Source organism: Impatiens glandulifera, chromosome 4 (assembly GCF_907164915.1).
Source record: "Impatiens glandulifera chromosome 4, dImpGla2.1, whole genome shotgun sequence".
NCBI lineage: Eukaryota > Viridiplantae > Streptophyta > Magnoliopsida > Ericales > Balsaminaceae > Impatiens > Impatiens glandulifera.
The window spans coordinates 53,758,160-53,764,159 of NC_061865.1; positions in this window are offsets into that span (position 1 = coordinate 53,758,160).

Genomic DNA, 6,000 nt, shown 5'->3' on the forward strand with positions numbered 1-6,000 from the left:
CTGCAAAACATATCGAGATCTCACACTGCAAGCCGCTGATTGAAAAGGTAAAAAACACGATATCTGGCTGGGCAGCGAAAAAACTTTCTTATGCAGGGAGGATCGAACTTATCAAAACCGTGGTTATGGGCATAGTTGGCTATTGGGCGCAGCAAATGGTCATTCCGAAGAAGGTAATGAAGGAACTCGACACACTAATGAGAAACTTTATCTGGGGAAATAGTGGAAGAGGAGGAAAGAAAGTCAAATGGACCGCTCTCTGCAAACCGAAGGACGAGGGAGGCATCGACTTAAAGAACTGTATCGAGTGGAACAAGGCTCTAACCTTCAAGCATCTGTGGGCTTTGGAGCGCAATCAGGAGTCACTATGGATCAAATGGGTGCATACGAGATTTATGAAACACGAAACCAGCATCTGGACCTGCAAAATTCACGAAGGTATGAGCTGGTCTCTAAAAAAGATTCTTAAACTAAGAAGCGATATTGCAGATCTTTATGACATCCGACTAGGGGACGGGAAAGACACTCTATTCTGGCACGACCCTTGGTTTGAAAACCAGCCCATCATCGACAAGGAGCAGTTTCAAAATACTCGTATCAGAAGGGACTGCGCAAAAGCGAAAATCAGAGACATCAAATACGGGAATTGGAACTTGCTCTTGAGAAGAATTCCAGAAGGAAAGAGGATACTTGATCATATAAGTAACATACAACTACACGACAGACCGGATATTCATAAATGGAAAACTGAGGACAATGGGAAGCTGGTATTGAAGAAAATATGGGAGGTAATCCGGGAAAAAGCGCAGAAAGTAGAATGGGCTCCTCTTGTATGGTCAACGAAGATTATCCCTCGACACCAGTTCATCCTATGGCTCGCCTTCTGGGAAAGACTCAACACACGTGATCGTATCAGTAAGTATATGAGCATCCCGGACGCGAGTTGTCTTCTATGCATAGGAAATGAAGAAACCATAGATCACCTATTCGGGAGCTGTTGTATTGCTTCAGAGCTTTGGGACATATTCAATAAAAGCCTGGAGCTGATCAGTTTCCCGAGCGAATGAAATGAAATCAAAGAAGCGGCACTACTCAAAGCCAAGGGAAATAGATTTGCAACAAGCGTGTTCAAGTGCGGCTTTGGAGCAGTGGTGTATAACATTTGGCAAGAACGGAATGCAAGGGTATATGACAGAACCCGCAGGAGCATTGACGAGTTATGGAAAGATATTGTATCGGATTGCAGCGCCCTCGCGGGAACGTGGAGAGGAATTCCAAGCACGGAGCAGAACTGGAATATCTGCAGGAACTGGAATTTACCGTTTTTTAAACTCACTAGAATTAAAAGCATTGTAAACAGATAATTCATTTACGTTTTTAGCTTTTATTCAGAATGTTACGACTTCAAAATCATTCTAGGCCTGTCTAGAATGATCTCTTAAACTCGTGGTTTTTTTTCCCGTTTTTGGGAATTTTTAATGAAATGACGCTAAGTTGTTTTCCCAAAAAAAAAAAAACTCAACTGTTGTCATGAATGTATATGTCAACATATCGATATAAGCTGAGAACCCATACCTCTGGGTGGGATTTGGTTGCCTAATTTCTCTTGTGAGTTGATAACTAACTTCCAATTAATATCAACTTCCTCGTCTTGTGCCACAACATGTTCAACATCTGTACCGGTAAACCAATGACTCTACCTGACCATGATCCCATGTATTACTATCCATTTGACCACATCAATGAAATTGAATCTACATTTGTCCCCTGCTCGTTTATACCTGAGTCACCATGATTAGTTCTAGATTGATTTTGAGAGACACACAAACTCTTCTTCACTAAATACTACGTCTCTACTGATTATGGTTTTAAAATCACCAGACTGTCTCAACCACAACTATAACCTTTCACTCCTTGATACCCAATGAACACACAATTCACACTTCTTAGCTCTAACTTGCATTCTTTTTGATAAGTAAAGGCTGTGCATCCAAATGGTCTAAGATGAGACATATCCGGAGGCTTACCAGTCCACATTTCTTCAGGAGTTTTGAACTCAATTTTTGTCGATGTACATTGATTCACCAAATATGCTACTCTCATTACAGCTTCACCCTAGAAGGACTTGGACAAACCTGCCCCGAAAAGCATGCACCGAGACTTATCCATCAAAATTCAATTAATGCGCTCATCAACTCCATTTTGCTGGGGTGTTATTCGAAGTTCTATGTCTCTAAACCCTTAGCTCACGATAATGACTTTAGAACACTTCATTACAAAACTCTAACCCATTATTTGTTCTCAGGGTCTTTACTTTCTATCATACTTTGAACTTCTCAAATACATCACTTTTGTGTTTCAAAAAATAAACTCATACTTTATGAGGATATCATCTACAATTGACAAGAAGTACAAGTTACATCAATGCGTAAATGTTTTCTCAAGACCCCATAGGTTTGAATGGACATACTCCAACACTCCATTGGACCTGTGAACCCCGATCTTAAATTTTTTTCCAATTATGTTTGCATAACACGGAATGCTTGCAAAAGTTTAGACCTTTGACTCTATCTGAGCCTAATATCTTCTTATCATTGAGAATTCGTAGACCCTTTTCACTGATGTGGCCGAGCCTCTAATGTCACATCGTGGCCTTCTTGTCTTAATCTGAAACTACTAGTGTAGATTGTCTCGACACGGTTTCACCAATCAGCTAATACAACCTCATTGTTCTAACCTTTTTTCCTTCATGATTTTTATTTTTCCAGACACTATCTAATTTGTGTATCCCAAGTCATCAGAACCCCAAGAGATGAGGTTTCATTACAACTGAGGCACATACCTGACTTGTTTTAGGACCTCACAATACAATCGAACATTTTTATCCGGACATCTCCAATTCCTTCTACTTTACATGCATTGCTATTTCCCATTAGTACCTTGCAATTACTCATATTCTGAAAATTAGAATTCCAATCTTTTCTGTACATCATGTGGAAAGTACAACCAGAATTAAGAACCTATTCCCTCCTAGCATCTTTTATTGAAGCCATTATGACCTCTCCACTATCATAGCCATCACCATAATTCACATATTCTTTAGTCTCCACTTGCTTCTTCTTGTTATCTCTTAGCCAAATGTAGTCGTGGTTTCGAAAATGACCAACCTTACCGCAATGATAACACTTTCATGTTTCTTTGGATTCCAATTGTGATGTTTTGCTTTTATTTTCTTTCGAGTTATTATTGGTGCGAGGTTGCCCTTTGTAGAAAATTTCCCCTTTGATTATGTAATTATCGTCATTCGAGCTCACTTTCTTGTTTGTCCTAAATTCTAACTCTCTCGACTTCAATGCTGAAATCACATCTTCAAAAGTGATACTTGTTCGTCCATACTTGATCACATTACAAACTTTCTTGTAAGATTCAGGAAGAGAGTTAAGGATGATTATTGCCTGGTTTTCATTGCTCATTGCTTCGTTCTCGCCTGAAATTTCCAACTCGATAATGAGTTTTAAGAACTCATCAAGATTTTGAGTAAGAATCTTTCTTAGCATCATCTTGTAACTGAACAACCTCTCCTTCAAGTAAATCTTGTTGATTAGAGACTTGGATTGGAATAACTCGTCTAAGTGTCTCCACATTGATGCCAGAGTCTTCTCATTATCTATCAACCAGATCACATAATCTGAGAGATGAAAAATGATTGTGCCAATCGATGTCTTTGTCATCTCGCTCTTTTGATCTTTACTAATCTTCGGTGGCCACGAGACTGGTTCTTCTTGGATTCATAGAAGATGATGTTGTGCCAAGAGAACACTGATTTTTCACTGCTAGATGCGAAAATCTCCATTGCCATCAAACTTGTTAATGTCAGTCTTCATGCTTGAGATTGGCTGCAAATAGAATTCCCATGGTGCAAAATCTTTATTGATCTCTTTCTTGTATATTGTTGAACCTTGTCAACTTTGTCTCTACCTGCGTCTGAGCCGTACTCTTCCTTCCCCGTATCACTAGCCAGCATTCAATACCTTTCTAAGATTCCTCAAGATTGATCTTAATCTTGCCCAAACCAAGCTCTGATACCACTGTAGGGAAATTCTCTCTCGATCAATCAAAGAACTGAGAAATCTAACAACAAGTAATCATAAAAAAATACAACAACACAAGATTTGATATCGGAGATCAACCCAAAAATTGGTCTGCGTCTCCCTCAAGCTCTATTAGGAACTCGATTTCACTATTACAATTAAATGTTTCAATTACACTCTTGTTCTTTTTATATATCACTTTCACTTTTATCATCTTTACGCTTGCAACTTGACCTAACTAACTTAAAAACTTAAGACTTTGACAATTCATTTAAATTGGGCCTAACTCATCAACTCAATATCAACAATTACATTGTTGAAGAAGGGGTGTGAATAAAAATCAACATAGTATTGATGAAGATGTTGTAACTGAAGAGATTCGTGTAGAGGAACATTTTGTTGCTGAAAAATAGGATGTTGATTAGAATCAACATAATAATATTGACGAAGATGTTGGATATGAAAAAATAGAGTTTTGTATAGATGAACATTTTGTTGCTGAAAAGAAGGTGTTGATGAGAATCAATATAATAATATTAATTAAGAGGTTGGATTTGAAAAAATAAGATTCATGAAGATGATGAAGAAAAATAAAAATGATAATGAAACGACTAAAGCTGATGAGTTGTCCGAATATATTGATAAGAGTGATGCGATAATTATATATGGGATGATGATGACTATAAAGGTTTTGATGACGATGTGATATCTAATCAAATAAATCGACGACCTAATGTGAGTATATAATACAATGCAACATTAGTTAATGGTTTTGAAAAATTTATGATTGTGATGTATTTTGAAAATAAAATGCCATTAAAGTAACTATGTTTGCGATTGTCACGTTAGTCTACAATGGTTGAAACAAAACTCTAATCGAATGATGGTCAAGTGTGCGACTGATTGTTGTTTATGACATTTTTTTGCCAGTAAAGAAAAAACACTTATAAGTTGGATTGTGAAAAAAACAAATCGACAATTAGAGTATTGTGTCAACCATTGTAGACTAACGCGACAATCACAAGTATTATCTACAATCGAATGAGGGTCAAGTGTTTTTATTGGCAAAAAAATGTCACAAACAACCAACCATTAATCACATATTTGACCTCATTCGATTAGAGTATTGTTTTAACATTGTAGACTAATGCGACAATCACAAGCATTGCATGTAATTACAACTTTAAGGAATTTTTTACTTTCAAAATACATCTTAACCATAAATCTTCCGGAAGAACCATTAACAGACGATGCAATTTACAATATACTCACACACTAGGTCGTCAATTTGTTTGATTAAATATCACATTGTCATCAAAACCTTCAAAGTCAATATCATCATCATCCCATATTAATTATCCTGATAACTGACAACTCATCATCTTTAATCGTTTCACTGTCATTTCCATTTTTTCACCATTTTTACGAACCTTATCTTTATCAGATCAACTTCTTCATCAATATTATAATATTGATTTTCATGACACTCTTTTCTTCAGCACATAATGTTCTCTATACAAAATTTTTTCAAATCCAACATTTTCAAAAATATTATTATGTTGATTTTCATTAACACCCTTTTCTTCAACACCATAAGGTTCTCTATACAAATCTTTTCAGTTACAACATATTCATTAATAATATGTTTGATTTTTAATTTTTTATCAAACACCCTTTCTTCAAGAACATCTACAGGAATTTCTTCATAAGCGAAATGTTTCTCTATAGTCTCAACTACAGCCCTTTCTTCAACATTGGGTTCAAAATCTTGAGACATTCTATTTTCTTATACTGTTTCAGCTTTAAAGTCTCTTGTTCATCTTCAAAATCAGTTGATTCTTCACCACCATTTGTAAGATAGTGAACTTATAAGGGTATTGGGTATTGGGTTAAAACATACCTAACTTAG